The sequence below is a fragment of the Apium graveolens genome, chromosome 2, assembly GCF_009905375.1.
Source record: "Apium graveolens cultivar Ventura chromosome 2, ASM990537v1, whole genome shotgun sequence".
Lineage (NCBI taxonomy): Eukaryota > Viridiplantae > Streptophyta > Magnoliopsida > Apiales > Apiaceae > Apium > Apium graveolens.
In genome coordinates this window covers 206,220,060-206,244,486 of record NC_133648.1, presented here as the reverse complement: position 1 = coordinate 206,244,486, position 24,427 = coordinate 206,220,060, and the positions used below count along the sequence as shown (strand labels likewise).

At 35.7% G+C, this 24,427-nt stretch overlaps 1 pseudogene; it reads right to left on the bottom strand.

Annotated features, from left to right (window-relative positions):
• LOC141696480 (potassium channel AKT2/3-like) overlaps window positions 1-24,427 on the bottom strand; it is a 101,267-nt pseudogene that overhangs the window by 39,659 nt on the left and 37,181 nt on the right.

The following is a 24,427-nucleotide window of genomic DNA, read 5'->3' as shown; positions in this document are numbered from 1 at the left end:
TCCTTAAAAATTTTATTTACCAGCCTTTGATAGGTGGCTCCTGCATTCTTAAGACCAAATGCCATAACAAGATAACAATAAACACCAAAGTCAGTGATGAATGATACCTTTGGAATGTCATCTTTATGTATCTTGATCTGATTGTATCCGCTAAATCCATCCATGAAACTCAGCATCTCATGCCCAGCAGTGGCATCAATCAAAGTATCAATCTTTGGCAACGGAAAACAGTCTTTAGGGCATGCATCATTCAGATCAGTAAAGTCTATACACATCCTCCACTTTCCATTAGCCTTCTTCACCATTACAGGGTTTGCTAACCATTCCGGAAATTGAATCTCCTCAATGAAACCAGCCTCTAAGAGCTTCTCTACTTCCTGCTTTATAGCTTCTTGTCTTTCTGGGGCAAAGTTTCTTTTCTTTTATTTCACTGTCTTCTTACTTGGATCCACGTTTAACTTGTGAGTAATCAGCTCCGGGTCTATGCCTGGCATATCAGCTGCTGACCATGCGAACACATCACTATTTTCTTGCAAAAATTTCACCAACTTCCCTCTAAGGGGCTCCTCTAATGTGGCTCCAATGAAAGTCATCCTCTCAGGATTCTTGGGGTCTAAAGGAATCGAAACCAAGTCTTCTGCTGGCTTTCCTCTCTTCTCATCATTTTCTCGGACATCCATATCTTCAATAGGAAGAACCTGCCCCCGACTCCATCTGCCCTCAAAGAGGCCACGTAACAGCTTCTAGCCATTTTTTGATCTCCTCTCTCCTCTCCAATCCCATTCTGGGTGGGAAACTTCATAACTGAATGGTAGGAAGAGGGGATTGCCTTGAAGGCATGTATCCCTGTTCTTCCCATGATAGCATTATAAGTTGAACTAGCCTTTACCACCACGAAATCCAACATCTGCGTTGCTTGCCTTGGTTCCGTACCTATGGTGGTTGGCAATTTGATTATCCCTTCCACATGACATTCTACTCCAGCAAATCCATATATCGGCATGTCGGTTGGTGTCAACTGGGAGTCGTTATACCCCATCCTTAGAAAGGCGTCGTGGAGCAAGATATCCACAGAAGCACCATTATCCACAAGGACCCTCTTAACCGGGCTATTTCATATTACTGTTGTTATGACCAGCGGGTCGTCATGAGGAAACTTCACACCCTCTAGGTCAGAATCATCAAAAACCAATATTACTTCTGTCCTAGCCCTCTTCGGGGCTTCTCCAACAATATGCATAACCTCTCTCATATATGCCTTTCTGGAATTTTTGGACAATCCAGCAGCAGTTGGACCTCCAAAGATCGTATTTATCACAGGCCCTCGAGGTCGCGGCCCTCTAAAAATTGCATTTATAACCGGGCCTCTAGGCTGGGGGTTTCGCCCCTGATCGTCTTGGTCCCTCCTACGATCCTCAAAGTTCTTCCTTCCATTATTATTCCTGTCCCCTCCTTCTCCAGTGTATTTGTTCAATCTTCCTTTTCGAATGAGGAACTCAATTTCATCTTTCAGCTGCCTACACTCATCAGTGTCGTGACCAACATCTTTGTGAAATCTGCAATATTTGCTTTTGTCTAGCTTGGTAGGATCAGCCTTCAGGGGCTTAGGCCAACGAATATCTCGATCTTTCTCGATTTCCATCAAGATCTGGCTTCTAGGAGCATTCAGCTTAGCGTATTCGGTGAACTTTTGCCCATGTCCTCCCTTCTTGGGGGTTGAATCAGGGTTTTGCTCGGTTCTCGGATACTTGTCCTTAGCGATATACTCCAGATCAGTTTTTCACTTCTTGCCTCCAGTGGGCTCATTACTTACTACGGTCTTCCTCATGCTTTCTTCAACTTTGATATACTTCCCTGCCCTCTCCTGAAGCTGCAACATACTTTCAGGGGGGCGTTTGGCCAAGGACATCTTAAAAACTCGTCCCTTGTTCCTTGTTGCAGCGCTATCATGGCTACCTTATCATCAAGGTCTGGGACTTTTAAAGCCTCCATTGTGAAACGATTCAGGTAATCTCTCAAGGATTCCTTTGCCCCCTGGACAATGCTCATAAGAGATGCAGAACTTTTCTCATGAACTCTTCCACTGATGAATTGCTTAATAAATGCCTGGCTTAATTCTCTAAATGACTCAATAGAGTTTGGGGGCAAGCGACTGTACCATCTTTGAGCCATACCCGACAGGGTTTGAGGGAAGGCCCGACACTTTATAGCATCATTCACGGGTTGCAACAGCAGTGCATTAGAGAATGTCCTAACATGGTTAGCGGGATCTACCGTGCCATCATAGGCTTTGATGGTTGGCATCTTAAAATTCCTTGAGATATGGGCATTCATTATCTCTTCAGTGAAGGGCGGAGTAGGATCATCAGGTTCTCCAAGGGGAAGAAGATTGCTTGGATCAGTTCTTGGGACAACAGCCCTTCTTCGTACCGGACCATCCAGGTCTATGACAGGAGGAGGATTTCTCCCCCTAGGAGGTATCTGGGGCCTGGTGGCCTGGTGCGCCTCCAAGTCGCGCCTCAGCCTTTGGATCTCAGCCTCATGAGCCCTGATCCTTTCCTGCACTTCTTGGGGATCGCCCCTTGGGCGCTTTGAGGGCGTTGTCTTCCATCGGTCATTGGCTCTTTTCCAGGACACCTCCTTCTTGGGGCCACTTCATCATCCGAAGATTCAGAATCTCTTTCAGTATAAGGACCAGAAAATTCTCGATCCTCGGGGATAGGAGCCAAACCTCGTATATAGGGGGGCGATTACCCTCGTGCTTCACTTCGCCCATCATGTCCACTTCCTATAACCTCGGGGTAAAGGGGCATCCCATAAGGGGGTTAGTAGTAACAACAGTTGAATATTCATACCCGACGCATCGAGAAGTCACATGTACATGTATTTATTGAACTTGAGGATTCCTACCTTGAATAGTCGGGGGAGTCGTCCCTTGTGGCTGAGGTTGAGTTGCCCCTACCTGGGCTTCCCCTTGAGTAGATGCATAAGTTGAGTGGGGAGGACTCTCCACGTTTGACGAAATCACCTGGGTTGTCCCTGATAGTGTTCCTTCCTCCAGAGCTCTAATTGTTCTCCGTGTTCTCGCCATGGTTGTTGTTGTGCCTTCCCACAGACGGCGCTAAATGTTATGGATTAAAAACTAATATATATAATCGCTGTATTTAGTACTAAGGAACGTGAGCTTCAAGGCCCGATTTGACTGCTCTTGTGTTTCGTGACTCAATCTGCCTTAACAAGATGCCTACGTACCTTGCTGATTGCCAAGGATCAAGTCAAAAAAAATGTAGTTCTGATCTGTGGGGTGAGGCCCCTTATATAGATGATGGGAGTCCTTGAATTGGACTTGGTATAGGAGACTTGGTGGTTAAGTCTCTGAATTAGGATAAACTTAGGAGTCCTAGGGAGTAGGAAGCTGATTCCTTATCCCATGAGGTTCCTTGGAGGCCAATCTACAAGGATTTATATCCCCACTAGGACTTATCTTAATAGCTGTTTTTCTCCCTTATATATTAATTATGAAATTAATAAATAATCAGGGTTTTTGGGCCTTCTTTGTTCCATCAGGCCTGATCTGGTCCATCAGGCCTGATCAACATGTTAACCTTTCTGGTCTGAATGTCATACATCTTCTTATTGGGCCTTGCCACCCAAACTTTAATATTTAATTATGTAATCAGGATTTATTTATCCCTATCAACAGTAGAAACCATTGACTTCACCTTTTCAGAGTTTCCAGTCTAGCCACAAGCATATCATTTTCTTACTCTAACAAGAGCATGCTTCTCAAACTTCCTGCTTCAGATGAGACACTAATCCTTCGTTGAATTGACATTCTGTCCTTTGATGTAGAACTGTCTGATAAGAGGATTTGTGCCTTGATTCTCCAGCAAGAAAGATGCTTCAATTGTTATCAGTGACTCCAATGGTTACTTATTATCAGTAATAGCAATTGTTGAGTCCATGATGACATTTCTTTTTCTTTATAGCTTGTCCCATAATGAAAACCTTTGCTGTCATCTCCAAAGATTACTGATAGAATAGCTTTTGTTGATCACATTTGATTGTGAGGATCTTTCTTTGATCATATGCCTTGAGTATGAATTACCAAGTATACATATGAATCAATTAACCAGTTATGTCCTGCACTCACAAATGGATTAACAGTTCTTGGTACCCAACTTATTAGTTTCGGTCCAGATGGATTAGAGATATAATTATGAACAGATATAACAACAGCTTCAACCTTATCATGCTAATTCTTATCTTTGACTGGTCATTTTCTCCATTTTAATACCCTTGACAAAATTTTCTCTAGGCTACGAGAAAAATGATTCCAACCTTACATACGGAGGACTAGCAGTCTTTGCCCTATTGTAATCCTAAACATGCTTCTTCTATAATTAATGCAAGTACTAAGAGATGCATTCATGGCATAAAAATAAGCAATCATTGAAATAGGAATACATGGCATTCACTCAAAAATTTTACACATAAGAATTAAGCAAGACATGCATGATATGGAACACAAAGAATTAACAAACAAATCACTAATTCTATCTAGTCCAATAATGTTGATGTATCTTATCTAGCTATCTCAACCCAATTATAAATCTATTACATCTTAACAAACAATTCAGATCAAATAATTAAATCACAATGTAATAGGATACAGAGAGTAAGCATAAACAAAGGTCTTATATGCTGGAAAAATATATACCTCACTAAAGCAATTAATCATGTTCAAAAAATATTCAAACACATATTTAAGATCATCTAAAGTAACATGCACAAGTTAAACATCAATCCTAGTTACCAGAAAAATAATCTAGTGAAATAGTTCAGCGTTATCTATGTGTGATACTATCATGCTTGTGCCAGTGTTAAACATTTAAACACTAAGATCTTATCATGCATTGAATATTGAGAACAAGATATTGCAGTGGTTCAAGAATTTGAAACCTGAGATATGTGAGTTGGACCATCTTCAGAGATTGTTATGAAAGCAAGATATTCATGATCCTCATCATCTGATCCATCCCAACTCTTTCTCGTGCACTATAAGTTTTGACTGGCTGCTTCCCTAAAAAAACCTTCCACCTTTGTCTCAATTCTTCAACGGAATCCCTACTCATCCTTGTTTGCTAAGCTTCTTGATCTATTATAGCCAAACCCCTGATAGTTTGACACATATTGATTGTCAAACCTGTAGCTATCAAATCTTGTTTATGTCCCAACCTCAGTCTGAAACCACCTCTTGAACTGAATCTATAAGAATCTATGCTTCAGAATAGATAGGCTTGATCCTTGGATATAGCTTATGTACTCCTTGTGAATATTATGCGACTAAACTTCCCTGAAAAGTGAAACACTGCCCTGACATCCAGTCCCTCAAGTAATTCTACCTGAGCTTCCTTAACCTTTGATTCAGCTATTAGTAACTCTTACATTCTGTCCTGAGTTTTCAAGTGTACTACTTGTGACTGAGATGTTTGTTTGTCCCCACTATTCTCTCTAACCTCCATAATTCCTGCCTATATGATCTCATTGATTCCCGGATAACTATAGCATTGGTACAAACCACTGTGTGACTGTATAATCTAGAATCATAGAGTTGTCTTAAAATTTTCGAGAAAAATTGTACCCATAGAAATTTCATTCATTCCCTGCGTATGAAAACCCAGTGGTATCCTATGGAATAAGCCTTTGAGGAAGTTCCACAATTTTCGTCTGTAGGTCTTGAAATTAGTTCCATCGGAGTAAGAAAACTATTATCTTCAATTTACGTATTCGGGAATTTTCCGTCTGAATAGCACACAGTCTTCGTTTTCTTCGAAAGATTAAAATCCACTTTAAAAGCTCGGAGGAATCCTGAGTCTACCGATCCTTGAGTACCCTTAATTTATTATTTAAGAGAAATTTAAATTTCCAGTATTTTTAATTTTCTTAGAAAATAAATTAATCAAAAATAAATATTTACGTAAAAATCTAATTTTCAAGAATTTTGAATTTTCTTAAAAATTAAATAAAATGTAAATTATTATTTAAGAAAATTTTAAATTTAAGAATTTTAAATTTTATCTGAGAATAGTAGTATGAAAGAAGAATCAAGTGAAGATATTCATTATGAATATTCGTCGATTAATGGAGGAAAGTTTATTAAAATTTCTCGGATAGTTGAAAGAAAGTATAATTAGCTCTAAGCTGAACAAGAAGACCATGATCTATGAATAAAAATTCATGGATTAACTAAAAGAATTTAACAAGTACCGATGCGGAGAAAGACTATTCAAGTTGTTGGTCACATCAGAAGTTCAAAGTAAGGAACTAAAAGGATTGCCTGATATGACTTATCAAAGAAATACGCATGATCAACAGTTTGGAGGGAGTAACGTGCCAATGAGTAGGTGCCAAAATATTTCACAGATTATCTTAACTCTTGTTATTATCCGTCTGAGGATCATACCACATCTTCCTCTTTGTAATTCCTTATTTTAGCTAGTGTCTCTTTCAACATCATTTCAAAATCTCTTACTAACTTGACTTTCGCAAGTATATCTATTATTCTGATATTTTACCTCGAAGACCTTACTCAGAATTATTCCAAAAGCTAAGCCGATAGGGGCCTGCTACACGCATCCGTTACGAATTACAAGTGGCCAGTTCCCAATGAGAACAAATCAAAGAGATCTCTTAGGGATCCCAATTCAGTCCATAAGCTCAGTGGCATGTGTGTGTAAGTAAACATACATTACTGTATATATTAGAGGTCTACGAGTATATATACGTAGTATCTGACATCATTTCCACCAAAGAATTCCGCTCTAGACTCATTGGGCTATCCTTTTAGAAGGTTCTAAGATCGAACTATGGCTCGTTATAATCTTACGCCATTAGATTGTAGACATGCCATCAATTCTCGATGCTCTTGATCTCTGAGCCAAACCATCATAACCTTATATGTTAAGCACACTAATAATATCATGTAGTGTAGTCATCTTATGATAATATTCTTATATTACATTCAAATCTTCCTTAATGGAAAAATATCCTTAAGGGTATGTTTGAAAACTATCTCTGGTGAATTCGTGATTAATACGATATTCACATCCTCATTGGTAAAGTGACACCTTCAACTAGTTTGGGTCAATAACCTCAACTGTATATTAATAATTAGACTTCATGGTTCTCACATATGATTCCCCCTCATAGGCAACCTATAAAGAACTACGAGTAACAAGGCTTGTGTTATCAAAATGAACGTATGTTGTTGGTAATATCGTCTTTACCCCAAATGCCTTGGAGACTTAGCTCCGAGTTCTATAACTACATACTTGCCAAATCATATATGATTCTAATTTTCTTCTCATCATTCTGATAATCTCCAATGGTTCTACTAGTCACATTTTAATACCTCAAATATACACTTATCCTAACCTACACATTGAGACTACATTCGGTAGTCCAATGATGAACTCTATATGAGCTCTTATAAAATCTCGCATCTAGACAAATTCCTAACACTCTCGTCTCTAAGTATTATAACTTATTGCTCTGATACCATTTCTATAACGCCCCTAAATCCGGGGTCAGGAATCTGGGTCGTCACGCCATCCTTCACTTACGTGTAACCTGTATTGATTCAATAATCCAACAGACCCCGATCTCACGCGCACACACACAAGTTATAGCCTTAGAAACGATGTACAAGATGTAATCTTCTTTTATTACACTCAAATGTACTTTACAGGATCTTAAACAATTTTTCGTAACCTCTACATGAAGTTACAATAATTACTACTAACATTTTATACCTATCTGGATACTCTGGTCCACCTGAGACAAAGCTGTAAGGGATTCTCCCCACGATTTTAAGTGACTAAGTCCCATGCTGGCATACTGGTAATCTGTTGTGTTGTGACATTTAAAAGAAAGCAAGAGCGAGCAATAATGTTCAACCATAATAATCAGTAGTTTGAAAAGACAGTTAAAGAAATTATATTAATCCGTATAAGGATATGTATTTACTCAAAGTAGTTTTCTTGGTGATACACACCTTTTTCCGAAAGCAATTCTTTAGTGGATTTATTATCCTGCAAATACGTTAATGGTAGACCCAGCACCTAGGCTTGGGTTACGGTATTGCATCACAATTCCAATTGGAAAAATTTTGGACATTCACTGGAGCCACCGTATACGATGATCAGTCATACTACGGAAATAGTAACCTTTTCTACTAGTAGAAGGACGAGACCTTCGTATCCTGATTATCATCCTTTCCGCATTCGGGCTACGTGTCCCATTTTGGGTATACACATACTTCACAAGTTCCTGAGTACACAGAGTACATTCGCATGCGGTACCTTTGATAGTCTCCCTAGTACACATAATACTAGAGTCTACCCCTCCAAGTCCTTAAAAGAATCCTATCATATCTCAAGAACTCGAACCACATCGAAGTTCCCCAAGCTTTTTTCTTGTTGATAGAAACAACTTATCTTATTAGTGTATATATATATATGTACTTCCGAGAATTTTCGGAGGAAGTACTAAGGATGTGAGTTGACCGTTGTCAACAGATAAATAAATAAGGGGGAGTTTCTTTTGAAACTATGCTCAAATATTTAAAATAAATCGAGATAAATTCATCAACGATCTGAAAGTATTCGTATGGTTTCCTGAAATCCAGGAGTATTTTTTAATAGGTTTTATGAATTTTAAATCATATTAAATGATTAATTAAATAATTAATAGTTAAATAATAATTATTAAATAATTAGACCTCGAATGATTATATATTTAAAGAATATTTGAAATAATATTCCCCAACTAATTTAAGTTTAAATAATTAAAGTAGTCTTTAATAATATACTTAATCAGGTTTGAAATAAATAATCATTGGAGAATATATCTCATATATTGTATGAATATCTTGAAATAATATTCGTTGTTCAAGTAATTAAATGTAGTTGAGGGAATACGATATTTGGAAATCGTTTTAAATATATTTGAGGTATTTAATACTTCACAAGTGGATGTCGTGTCCCTTGGGATAAAACAAGTACAGACTTTTGATTGTCCAAAACATCTCCGGGATGATTCCTGGATTTATACTTTATAAAAACTGATCGACTCTCGGTCTTACAACTTATACATCACGCTCTACTATAGCGTTAATATTATTAAATAAAACACTTCCGGAATACTTCCGGGTTTTCATCAAATTATACTGACCGATCCTCGGTCTAAAATATACTCCTCATATATACAACGCTACTCTCTAGCATTACGATTGAAATTCGGTAATATTCATATACCAAAATCATTATCATATCATATGATATTATATAACATAATTCATAAAACATTGTAAATATATCATCACATATATATCGAAATTATTTTAAAACAAACACAACACAACAGTTTTAAAATGTAGGGTTTGAAAACTTGCTTGGAGTCCAAGATACGTTTTCCGACTTCCTCTCGTTCCGGGTATTCTAATCAACAAATATCATAATCTTAATCAGTATTCCTAATCCCATAACCGACTTATATTTCTAATAAGTACAATACTTCATAATTTTCAATATCCGACCGACTCGAAATAAGTATCAATCCTTGGTCGAAACGGACGGTCAAAGTAGTCTTCAAGAGTTGACTTCACTGAATGTTACCATTACGCGACTCGCACTCTATCATTTTTAATAAATCGTAAAATTAATATTTTAATACGAAACCACTTCGAAGAGCTTCTTGAGTTCTTGTAATATTTATCATAAAAGTTTCATTTTGATAAAATGAGTTTAATTAGGTGAAAAGCATTTTAAAATTTTGGTCAACTACGGAATTTTTACTATTCAAACCGCTTTCACTAAAATATTGATATCTCTCAAACCGTTAACTCAATTGATGCACCGTTTTCTTGTGCGCGATCTAGACAAAATTTAGAACACAATATTTTAAAATGGTTTTCTGGTAAAAGGGGTGAAAATACCGAAGTCGCAGTTTCCTAACCATGGGTTGCGTTGGGTATTTTTACTCCGCGTGACCTCGACTCCCACATTTCTATAAAATTGACAAATCAATATTTTTACTTGAAATTTTTATGGAAATTAATAAACTCTATTTCTTACTCTCTGTAAAAATTCCTTATTTTTAAATATTTTAAGTCGATCATTTATATTTACAAAATTCGTAATTTGTAGCAGTTTTATCCCGTAAATCCCTTTTACTAAAACGATCATAACTTTTTATCTGTAAATCGGAATCAAGTGATTCAAGTACCTAAACGATCATTATAACATTTTCTATCATAATAAATTGTTACTTTTTAAGAAACTATAGTTTATACATCCGGAAACCTCTGCAGAATCTTAAGTTGAGTTTTGTTAGTTTTAACGAGATTACGATTACGATTCGAGTTTTGTTTACGTCTTAAATTATTATACCACCATCAACAATCTTCAAATCATCATCTCAATACTATTGCATCTTAAGAACATCATGTTCTTGAGGCAACAATCATCAACCTTCAAACTAATCAACTAAACATCAAGATAATATCAAATCAATCATTAAAACCATACTTATATGCAAGATCCTTACTTTTCTTGAAACTTAAAACATAAACAAAGTTTGGATGAATGTTTATACCATCCTTGAAGCTTGTTAATACTTACTAAAGTCCTAAAATCCTTGATGAAGCCTTGGTCTAGCTTTAGGAGCCTTAAACTTTCATAAAAAAATTAAGAAAACAAGTTAGGGATTTTTGGGGTTGCTATTCGCCCTCAACTCCAAACATTTTTATAAAATTGAAAACTTCATGGATAGGCCTGAAATTGGTGTGTGAGTTGCCCACGATATGGAAGAGGTTTGGTAAAAATTTGGTGATTTGTGAATGAGTAGAACATGAGATATGAATTTTTCTTTCCATGGTGTTCTTGAAAATCAGGATTGTGTTTTTGGAGAGAGAGAGAATTATTTGGCTTGCTTCTTGGAAATGAGGTGGAAATTGCATGAATTTTGTCTATTCCTAAGGTGTATAGAACAAGCCTTTATTTTCCATGTCTAGGCCTAGCTTGCACACCAATTGTCAAGCTAAATCATGATTAAAAAAACAAGAATCCTTATTTTAGGGAAAGTTGTTTTGTACTAGCTTTTAATTTAATTAGAAAGCTTCATTAATTAATTGCTAATTTATTTGGATGGTATTTTCCTGGCCTTGGTTCATATATTTATTCGCTTACATATTCGCTTGGACTTTTATTCATTTTCGTAATAAATCTCCATAAGCGATTCTCGAGGTAAATCCTTTCTTATAAATCCTTTATGCTTTGAAACCTTGTACTTGGATTTTAATTCATAGAATTCTAAATTTTTAATTGTAATATGATTCTCGTATTCCTTGATAGTCCGTAAGTTAAGGTCATTTTCTCTTAAAATGAATGGCTTTTACATACCCTCATTTGGTACGTATAGCCACAATGTTAACTCGAAATCTTAAATTAGAAACTCGTACATGATATGGTGGCAAAAGTTTTTATTAAACCACAAGGTTACTATTCCTAAAGGTCTTTTACAGATGTCAAAATTTGGTTTCTTACACAAATGCTACCACATTGAAAATAAGGATTATGTAGTTTGTAAAATACTGAGCTACCACTAATATCAGACTCAGTAATCTTAGTGGCTTTCTTTTTAATCTTCCTGCAATCAATAGCAATATAATTAGTATTACCACAGTTAATACAAGTTTTTCTAGGAGAATCATGAATGTACTTATAATTGCTAGCTTTGTTTATTCCCTATTCTCCATTTCTACCTCTTTTTGCACAAGATTTGTGAGTCCTAGCAGTCACTTCACACATTTTCTTTTCTAATTTATTTTTAGAGAGAAGACCTATGTTTATATCTTTCTTTTCCTTGACTCTAAACTCAACTTTCTTCTTACCGGGAACTCTAGAGGTAGAACCTGCTTCATACACTGACTTGACCCCACTTACATCAGTATTGACAAATTTAACAGGTATAGTGTTGGTGATAGTCTTATTAATATTTTTATCAGTATATTTATTATATCCTAAACACTCTTTCCATTTTTTGTCATTTATGAAGTTGTGAACCTTTTTTCCAGAAGTTATCTAGGTTTGAAACACTTATCTTTCCTTCTCAAGTACTTCTTCTAGCATGACATATTTAATGTGCATCTGAGCTTCATTGTGTGTGGCCTTTTTACATGCTTTTTCAGTTTCATGCATAATATAAGCTCATCTTATAAATGATCATTTCTTTTCCTAAGTTCTTTATTCTCATTTACTAAATTGTCATTTTTAATTGACTTATTCTTGAAATTAACATTCAGAGAATATAGGAAAGTTTTCAATTCAAACATGTTTTCAGTATCAATAGGAAAACAACTGAAGGTACCTTATCAGTTCTTGACACATCCTCTCCATGAGTTGCCATGAGTGCATAGCATTCTTCATCATTATCAGCTCCTGATGAGTCCATTTAGTCTTTATTGAAGTTTGATATGAACAATGCCTTTCCAGTTGACTTCGAGCACTCAGTAGCCAGATGTCCCCTTTCATTGCAGTTATAACAAGTCACCTTAGCCTTATCAAACATCCTTCCCTTGAAGTACTGTCCCTCATTATTTTTGAATTTGCCTTTGCTATCACCAAAGTACTTCTTGTTAATACCACCCTTTCTTTATGGTTTTGCAAACCTCATCCTTCTAAAACCTTTCACCAATATGGCAGCCATTTGAACAACTTGAGGATCATCTAATTCAATCTCAGTATCTGTGTCAGGATCTGATGATTCGCCAGTTTCTGAATCTTCCACAAGGTTCCTTCTTCTTGACATTTCACTTATCTTTTCCTTGCCTTTTTGAGTTTCAGCATTTAGAGCCACAACTATAACGATATGTATTCCTGTATTATTAAAATGTGAATATTAAATAAATAAAAATAAGATATGATTTTGCCAGATGTGTGTTGTGTAATATTAATTATATGTGTCTCAGTTGTATTCAAGGATTATTTATTTTATTAATTTTTGAGTCGTATTAATTTATTTTAGCTTTTGAAAGTGATTTTTGTTGAGGATTTATTTTCATAAATATTGAAATTACCTTTAAAATTATTTTTATGACTTTATGATTTCAATAAATATTTATAGGAATATATAAAATTTGGAAAATAATATTTCATCAATATTTATCCCTAAATGATTTTCTGATTGTATTTAACTGCGGGTTCAATATTTATTTCAAAAATATATCAAAAATTATGAAATTTATATTTTACTAGTTTTTAAATATTTTGAGAATTTTAAAATATTTCAGAAATTTTTCAAGTTTTATTCACCCGCACGCTTGTTCGTAAAACAGTAAAAGCGGGTCGAAATTGGGCCACACAGAGGGTACATGTCAAGTTAATTGATACGTGTTAAATTCTTATAACCTTACAGGACACATGTCAGCTGCTCAGTTTGTTAAAGAAATATTAATAATAAGTATAATAATAATAATAATAATAATAATAATAATAATAATAATAATAATAATAACAATTTTAATAATAATAATAATAAAAAAAAACACCCCCCGTTCTTTCCCTTCCACCGCAGTCTCTTATATCTCTCATCGATCTCTCACAGCTCCCTTCTCTCCTCTCTGTCTCTCAATCATCTCTCCTATACTCTCTTTCTCTCCCTTCTCTCTCCCTCTTTCTTTTCTTTATGTTTCCCCGTCCTTTCCCTTTTTTTGCTTCTTCCCGCCGTCGTGTTCTTCCGGTGAGCCGCCATGTTGCTTTGCTTGTCTCGACTCCGTTTCTGTTATTTAATTATACATATATATATATTTATGTATATGTATGTTACTGTGTTGTTTGTGTATGTGTATGTGTGGTGGCGCGTGTGTGCAGTCAGTGATGTTTTTGGTGTTGTTATTGTTGTTGTTGTTCGGGATCTTGGATGATACATTTTTAGTATAAAAATTCGAATGAATATTCTGTAATTTTTGGATTTTAATTTTAATTTTTTAGGAAATTTATCGGTGGAATTCATGTTGGAAACCCATAATAAAGGGGCACCACCGAATTTTTCCGCAGTCGGCAATGACTTTCGGCGAGCCGACGGTGGACCATGATGATATAATCTGAGTCCTACAATTATAAAAATATTATTTAGTTCGTAAAATTATTTTTCGAAACGTAAATTAGTCGTTTTATATAAAAGTCGAACGTAGGTGATTTGGGTTGTGAATTGCATTGTTGGGATTGTTGCGTCGATATGTATCGACTAGTAGTCCGATAAATAGAGGAAATGCTCCTCGATTTTTGAGAAATTAATTCTGAAAATACAGGAACATATTCTGTAATTATCGGGAATACCAATCGAATATATAATGAAATATTTTCAAGTATTTTACAAAAACCACTTTCGTATCATGTTGAAATATTTTTCAAAATAGTCGACAACCCTATTTTCCTGAAATGACGGTTATACGTATTTTTCGAAAATAATCACCGAACCAAATTTCAAGTGCGTGAGCCCTATTTGTTCTTTGTATTGAGATAGTGCGTATAAATGCGATTCGGGATTTGATATCGTAAAGGTAGAATTGGTAGTGAGGATATGTCAAGCATAGATGATCGTCTAATATAACACCTCCAAATCCGGGGTTGGGGATCCGGGTTGTCACGAGTTCCATTTCCCTTAATAACACCCAATCTTAATAAACAATCAACTACTCCGTACTATGACCCCACAATAAACACACACACCACAAGTTATAATCTCAGAGATGAATATCCAAAAATAACACGAGTCATTTTATTCCACAATTATATGCCATTACACCTTAAAAGGGATAAATTTACATTTCTTTTCCATTATTACAATTCATAAAAATACATAAGTCTGGTACATCAAAAGTTGAAAGCCTAGCCTATTGGTAGTTCCTACCTCAGCTACAGCGACATCAACGCCAATAGGAAACTGCGGAACGTTTTCTATCCGCTCGGGAATTGGGAGCCTGGTCCTGTTCATCTTGTCTATCTGATGTTGTGTGATGAAAGAAGAAAGCAAGGGTGAGCAACAAGCCCACCGAAATAGTATGTATAATAATTTACAATATATGAGCATTCTCATAGTACTCAAGAAAGTCTTGGTCAAGTTTGTTATCTTAACACGACCAAGTCGCAAAATATTCAGTATATATATACATATATACTTTTCATAATCTTTGAAATCCTCTGACATGTATAATATACACAGAGTTCCAGTTTATAACTTGTATAAAATATCGTTGCAAGGTGATATTATATATCTAACCTTGTCTCAACATTTTTCTGAAAATCTTTGTCATGCATAAGATAATCATTAACTAGATATAAGTTGAAAAGATGAAGTTACAAGATACTCCAATATACTTATATCTTTTTCAAATACTACTTGAACTACCACCGTTCAAGATATAATCAGTTTTAAAAGTTCATCACATAGATGAGACTACAAGATAAGATTTGAATAGATTCAATCTTTGAAATATTATTGAATGAAATGAAGTTATGAGATACTCCACTAAGTCCCGATATATATATAGACCTATATATATATATATACATTTCATACACTCCTTGAAAAACTCTGTTATGAAAATTATTAACAGAGTTGCAATATCTAATGAATTTGGAAAGGAGAAAACCTTGGCATAAACCTGATATCTTGCTGATCAGGCAAAGATACCAATAAGTAACCTTTTCTACTAGTAGATGGATGAATCCCCCACCGGTCATTACCCTGACCACATTAGGACCTTGTGCTGGACCGCCACCCGGCCTCTTAAGCGTTGATGGACTGCCACCAACCACTTACACTTTGATAGACCGTACCCCGACCTGTCGCTTATGCCGACTCAATTAGATACACTTACTTCCCGAACATTGGGCAAGTAATCAAATTGTTTTCCCAAAACAGCAACCTCGTTGCGAATATAAAATACACCACAGAGCCGGATCCCTTAGATTTTTGAGCGAATATTCAAGTCTCCTTCTAAAGGAAGATCTTAAATCTGAAAACGAGTTTTGGGATCCGCTCTAACTTTTAAAATCATTTTGAAGACTCGAAAACATTTTTAAGAATGTTGGGAGTAATGCTGATTTAATGAAATAAATCAGTCCCGATATATAAGAAAATATCTGAATATTATTATTTAAATAATATTCCTATAAGGATAATCTTTATAAAAATAATTGAAGTAGAAGTTTTACAACTCATACTTGAAATGAATAATAAATAACCAAATATATACTTATACGAAAGTACGATCTTTATTTGAATAATCGAAAATAAGTTTGATTATCGAAATATTATTCTTTAATAAAATAAAGAATATTATTTAATAAAATAAGCGAAGTCATAAGTCCTCGAATGAATATTCAAAATAATATTCATTAAATAAAATAAGCGGTGTCATAAGTCCTCGAATAAATATTCAAAATAATATTCATTAAATAAAATAAGTGGAGTCATAAATCCTCGAATGATTATTCAAAATAATATTCATTAACTAAAATATTCATTAACTAAAATAAAGATATCGAATAAAACTTATTCGATTAATGGTTTTGAAAACTATTTATATATATATATATTATACTCGGGAACATCGACTCCCGGTTTAGAAAAATGTTCATCTTTGGGTCCCCTATACTAAGGGTATACGCAATTAATGCTTATCTCTAGCGTAGGTATTATACAACTTATAAGCATTTGAATCAACAATTAGATATCAAGATTACGAAACAGACATGCATATATACCATATCAGCATGCTCCAATATATCGCAAAATTTGCTAATAACAATCATGCACTTATCACAAGATAATGCATATGCATATATACATCACAACAACAGTATAACGGGTAGAAAACTTGCCTGAGTGCTCCGGGGTAGACTTAAGCTTAGAGTGGGTCCGGTAACCTATGAACAACAACATAAGCCGGAATTTAACCACGGTCGCTTAAGAAACTAGACTTTAACCAATTGAACCCTAACGTTTGCTTATGGTCATTTCTACGCTTAACAAATCACATAAGTCGTTCGAGTACCCTCGGGTCCACCATTTTTAATAAATTAACCATTATGAATTTTAAGGCGACGCTTTCGCGAATACCCTACCAACTGCCTAATCCACTTTACATAATTGTTTCATACTCCAATTAGTCATTTAAGAGCCTTAACCAAGGTTTCAAAGTAAGGCGAGGGGTAATGGTTCGTTCGTGAAACGCCGTTACTTAAAACGGTCGTATCTCCTAAACCGTGCATCGGATTCAAGCGAACCACATATCAAAACGAAGCTCGTAACATGAAATATCTAAAAATGGCAAAGTTTAGAATCTTTCAGTGAGTTCACGAGTCCTAAAGTTAATAATAGAACAGTTAAGGAAAATCGGGTATTATGATATTTATGTTTACGCGATTTCCAATTTAATTAACACTCTAAATTATCATCAATTCACTCACAACCACCAATACAACAATATTCAACCATCATACTACAAACTCAGTCCCCAACTCCAAGTTTTACCCATTTATCCAACCAATCAAAGACCCAATATTCAAAACCAATACAAATCCAACAAAACTACTTATAATCAAAGATCAAGCCTTAATACTAACAATGCTTCTATATAACTTAATGGAATCATAAAATCAAAGCTAGGGTTTGAAGTTGATACCTTCCTTGGTAGGTGTTAAGTTGCTAGGAAGCCTTAGGGAGCCTTAATCTAACCTCCTACAAGCTTGATCTTTCCAAAGAAATCGAGAACATAAAGTTAGGTTTCGAAGTTTCTAAAAGTCCGATTTAAAGAACTGTAAAAATGAGGGTCTTACCGTACTTATTTGGACGATACTTGTGAACAAGAGTTGTAGGCCATATCAATACCTTTCGAACGAGCTATAGAACACAACATTTGAGTGAGTATTGAAGGAGATATGGTAGTTTTAAGTTTCTGCTCTGGTTTTGGCTGAGAGCAAGGGAAGAAAAAGTGAAGTAAAAATGTTTCTAGTTTGATTAAATGATTTTTGTGGTGTTTAGCTTGGTTACTTGCTTTTGTTGTTAATTAGATTGTTACCATGGTAAAAATTATGTGGCTCACAATCAACCAACCAATCCCTCCATTTGTCATGCTTATGTCACCATGCCTATGTCATCTTTCTCATGTCATCCTCTTACACTTGTCTTCTTCTTGTTGGTGTGATGATATCATCATCCACTAACCTCTTTGATTAACCTCTAATTACTTGGCTAATGACCATTTATCTGTTATACGATTCGCTTAACTTTCGTTCTCGTTTATCGTTTGAGGGATCATACCTGGGATCTTATTACTTAGGTTCCCCTAAACCTTTCTCAATATTTTATATTCCTTTTATGATCCTCTCTAAAAATCCTTGAATTTAAATCCTTTTTATCATGTTACGTTATACTCAATTCTTTCGGTATCTGGTGGATTTTCGGGAAAAATCAAAGTGTTCGGATTTGGATTATGACGATCTTTACATACACTTATATACCATAAAGAGTACTAATAAAACCTCAGAATATCAATAAAAGAACTGCTACATTGTGTGGCATGAAAACTTTTCTTATTCAGCATAATCAGCAAAATCACTATTTATAAGGTTTACAAAAAGTCCAAAATTTTTGGGGTTATTACAGTCTCCCCTCCTTAAAAGGATTCCGTCCCGGAATCAGATAGAAATGAATAGGGATACTTTCTTAGCATTGCACTTCGAACACTCAAGTCAATTTTCCCACATTGTGGTTCCGCCACAAAATCCTGACTAGCATTTGTTCCTTTCTCCTTAGCACTTGTTCCTTTTCGATCTATTACCCTTCCTGGTTGCTCCATATAGGTTAAGTTTGGTTGCATGCCAATGCGCTCATATGCCCCTATTTGTCTGGCATCCGGATTACACTTCCTTAACATTGATACGTGGAACACATTATGAACTTGTTACAGGTCCGGGGGTAGGGCTAGCTCACATGTTAACTTCCCAATATGTCGTAATATCTCCAAGGGTCCAACAATTCATGGGCTTAGCTTTCCTTTCTTTCCGAACCTCATCCATCCTTTCCAAGGGAGTACCTAAAACAGCACTAGGTCCCCTACTTCCTATTCTTTGTCCTTTCGCGTTAAATCAACATACTTCTTATGTCCATCTTGGGCTACTACCAGCCGTTCTCTGATTAGATCTATTATATCTTTGGTCCTTCGGATCACTGCTGGTCCGAGCATCTTGCGCTCTACAACTTCATCCTAACATAAGGGAGATCGACATTGTCTTCCCTAAGGATCTCATAAGGCGATATCTCGATACTGACATACGATCTATTATCGTAAGAAAACTCAATCTGCGTTAAGTGATCATTCCAAATTCTTTCAAGTCTATTGCACAGACTCTCATCATAGCTTCTAGCACTACAGCTTTTGCTTCTCAATACCCATTCTTTTCCAGTTTGTAATCTTTACTATCTTCCGTACAGGATACTATTCTAGATATACCTTTACTCACTAGAGTTTTATAACGTTTTAATAATCGCGTCAACCTTAGTATCACGAACGCGTTAGAATCGGAATACCACCGTACTTGGTACCACTTCATCTCTAGCTGCCTCCATCTTCGAAAGCTTGGTCCTTCGTATAGAAGTAAAAGAATTTATTGAGAGATCACTATGATCATGAACACTTGTTCTATTGCATAGTTAGTACAGAAGGTGGCCAGCCTTTAGTACTTGACAAGCAATTAAACAACATGTGGTATCCTACTAGGCTTCTATCACACAGATAGATAGTCATTAGTGTTGGGTCCCAATGTGTTTGTAGAAGGGGGGTTGAATACAAACAGTACCAAATAATCGAATAAAATGCGGAATAAAAAATGTGAAACAAAATTCAAGTTAAATAAAAATATTATTAAACTTGAAACGTGTTACAACAACTGTATCGATTACAAGGTATTAATCTCAAATCAATTATTACAAATCTAGAATTAATTCGACATGAACTTTTTCTATTTTTGCAATAATTAGAATCAAATGCTAAATGCGATTTGAGATTAAGTTCTAGGGATTTTGATCCGCTAGATTGTTACACAAGAACAAGATAAATAATTCTAGTGGTTTGGATTTAACATTAACAAACTAGAAATTGATCTTGAATTTCTGCAGAGAAGATGATTTTATATTTCAAGGCGGCTGCTCTTTTTTTCTTGACTTGTGTGGATGATAAAATGATATGCTGCTTCTCTGCTTCTATTTAAATCAACAAACGAATAGAATTGACTTGGCATGACAATCCTATAGCTGGCAAGACTTTCGGTGAGACAATTGAATGAACTAGCAAGACAATCTGAATGAACTAGCATGACAATCAGAATGAACTAGCAAGACAATCATCCTCCTAGAGTAACTTTCGGTGTGACAATTGAATATGGCCTAGCATGACAATCGGTATGACAATCCTGATTGTCATGCTAGTTCATTTTCAATTGTCTTGCTGATTTAATGCTTGAATTTAATCCAATTAAACTTCTGAAAATTCCTAAAATTAATTCAGAATTAATTAATCAATTAATTCAATTAATAAATAAATTATTCTTTGCAGATATAATTTATTTTCTTAATTAAATTAGATGAATTAATTAATTAATAGAGAATTAATTCTAGTCTTGAGCAGCAACCATTCTTCTGCAAATCTTCTGAAAATCACTGAAAATTATGAATCAATTCCACCACTTCAACGTTGACACTCGATGTACTGTCTGGTTCATGAGTGACTAACTTCCGTGACGTTTCTTCATGTCTTGACTTTGACACTTTGATTTTCTTCAGATTAAATCCTTGTAATTAATTGATACTCTGACGAGATCTCTGTCACTTGATTAAATCCACGATCTTGACTTATATCACTGAGGCATGATCAATTTCTTGAACTTCTTCCAGTGAATTAATTCCTCAAGTCTGTAGATGAACCTTGTCTCTGAATCCTTTGACAGATATTACTTTGCGAGATCTCTCTGATGGTAGTTCCACTATTTACTTATTACATTCTTATTTGAGTTGAGTTGAATCCTCGAATATACAAATAGGCTATGACATATGACTTACAATCTCCCCCTATTTGTTTGTTAGACAATAACACACAAATACCTAGAGGATAACTCAACTAACAAATAAGAAAAAGATATAAATATACATGCAAAGTAAATAGCAGAAAAGTTCTGGATGAGATTTAACATTTTCCAGATTCCAAGTAGATGTTCCTCTAGACTGAACATATCTTCAAGTAGTTCCATCTTCTTTTGTACAACCACATTTCCTGTTGAGAAGCCCATATCTCTTGCTTCTCCCCCTATGAGAATCAACTGATTAAAGAAGATCACCTTCGTTTTACCACCTCTCCCGTACAATAGGATCCGCAGATAAAAACCAATGGTACTCCCCTAACAGCTTCTTCCCTTACTAGGAAATCACCTTGTGTTTACCACCTCTCCCGTACAATAGGATCCGCAGTTACAAACAACAATGGTGTGGTGTAGTGTACATGTTTAGGATCTTTTTCTTCCTCCCTGCTATTTCTCCCCCTTAGTTGAGGAATCCTCCAAACTATTACTTAAGCTTCTATCTCCCCCTTAAAGAAGGAATGTATGCCGTCGTTTGAAGGAGTTCTCATATTTCACTTGGTTGGAAAAGAAATAACAAGTAGTTTCTTTTTCTTCCTCACTGTGAGTGTGTGATTGTGTTTTAGTGTACCTCACATGTGTTTCACTCTTCTCTCCACTCGTGTTTACACTCATTCTCACAAGTGTATCACTCTTCTCTCATAGCTCCATAATCCAGCTGTACCTGCAAGGAAAATCACCTTAGCCATCCTTAAGGAGGTCACAGGTGGTGCAATGGGAGTTAACAAATCCCCATCCTTGTTAAACTCGTCAGATGAATCTGAGTCATAATCTACAAGTTGCTAGTTTCCTTTTTAGGGTTCCAGATTTGAATTCTGGGAAGGTAAACAATGATCCAAAGAATTTAGCATAAAGATCAAAGTTCCCTTCTAATGCCTGTGAAGACATTTCCTTGTGACTCATCAGGTAATATCTGAATCATTGTCAACAAGTTGCCGATCTGCACCTATGTCAGATCCACTATCCGCAGATGCATCCAGGGGATTTAAGCCTGGGGAGGTAGACACTGACCACTGACATATGGCTTTTGGATCAGTATCCTCTCCTAACACCTGTAAAGGCAATTGGTCCATTAACGAACCTTAAACAATCGAATCTGACCTTAAAATGGTCGAAACTCTTGTTTCCGTCAACTCATCCTTTGTGTGTGTAACATCTCCTTGTGCATCAAGAATTGTTTATGTTTGAAGTGGTGACACTACATCGGATACCTTGGCCGACAGGCAAAATTCAATAGATGCACCCTGTTGATAGAATGAATCTAGTAAATGTTTTAGTGCCTTTTCAGCCATTACATCTTTTTGAGAAGATGTATGGGGGCTAGCAGTTGTCTCGGTTTAAATACTACTCATCTATGTAGGAGACAGAGCTACTGGGTTGACTACAGAACCTTCCTTATGTGGTGCACTAGGCACTATCTCCCTCACGCTCATTCATACTACATTTAGTGGTAAGAGAGTGTTGGTTGGTTCTGTTTTTGTGTTTGTCTTTACAGTCTGGGATAGACGTTGTGGGTTTTCAACCTCATGACTGTTAATGAAAGAAAGTCATTGAAGACTGAACCTGTAACACAGAATATATGGTAATAGAGAGAAAATGATTTACAATAGTGATTTCAAAAGATTTTACATGAAATAATAAATCACTAATGTAGAAAGAAGTTTAATTTTTGTTTTTCAAAATGAATGAGTTTTTGATAAAACATTGATCGCTTAGGGTAAAGTCTAAGTAATTCTCATTCATGTCAAAAGCTTACAAATATCTGCAACATAATGTTAACAACATATCATTGACCGATACTTGTCAAGTACTTTAGATACTAATTGTTATGTTGCATTAACAATATACCACTGCACATATAAAACAATATGTTTGTGCCTAGTGATAAGATAGTTATTAATATGACGACTCTACTAGTTCATATAAAATTACAACTTCTGTTAGAGTGCCATACCATGTTCTTGACGATTGCTTGAGCAGTATACTAGTTCATACCAACCTGAAGTGAGATTGTGAAGAAGAGATTGCATAGTCCAATAGATCTGCAGCTGCAAAGTCCATGAACTGTGGTGCATTGACTTCCTCTTTTTGACTCACCAACCAGGAGTACACTTGTACACATCTTACTAGAGTATAATTCCAAGTGTAATGTGCAGCAGGTGCCTGATATGTCGTAATATTCTCAAGTCTCGTCACTGGTGCTATATGTTAGATACTGCTTCCTGATAATAACCTAGCACAATATACAAAATTACAATGATAACATTCCCAACTTGCAAACAGCCATATCCCTCAGATAAACCTTTGCTGTTATCTCCAAAGGTAACCAGGGGGCCAGCTTTCTCAATCCACATTTGATAGCAGGGCTCTATCTCCGGTCATATGTCTTGATGATCCACTGTCAAGAATCCACACTACCGGTTACACCTGTTTAATGCCCTGCACTTCAAATGGATTAGACCTTCTTCGGAACCCAAACTTGGTTGGGCCCGGCATACTTGTAGAACTGTCCTTTATCAGGCAAAACAACATTTTTAATTTTAATTGTCTCAACTTTCTCAATGACTGAACATTTGACCTTGTAAACAGCCTTAACAAATTTCTGTTTAAGCTTAGGCACAAATGTCTCCTTTCTAGCCTTAGAAGGACTAGCAGTCTTAGACCTATCATGCTTCTTGTTATTCACATGCTGACGAGGAGTAGTCTTATCATTAGACACATGCTTACCATTAAAATAAGCATACATCATATTAAAAGCACAAGACATACAATTAGCAACACCACATGCTTTATGAGAGTGATTAACAGCAGGCAATTTATGCATGGTAGACATGGCATTATTGTTATCCAACTCATGTGTGTCTGAGTTAGTCTCAGTTGCTTTCACAACTTTGACTGGAACTTTCGACTCACTTGACTTGGAAACAATCTTCTCATTAGCATGATCTTCAGCACGTATTTCTTCTTGAATAACAGAAGAGGTCGCATCAAATGGTTCAACAATTGATGCTTTATAGAGGGGTTCATCAACACCCTTAAGCACATGTGGTACTTCCCTCCCTTTAGCACAGACATGAGGAGGGGAGTTTATGCCTAATTCTCCAGTAGCAGCATTGTAATCATATCCTATTCCAGATGTTTGATTAACAGCTTGCTTACTGTAGAAC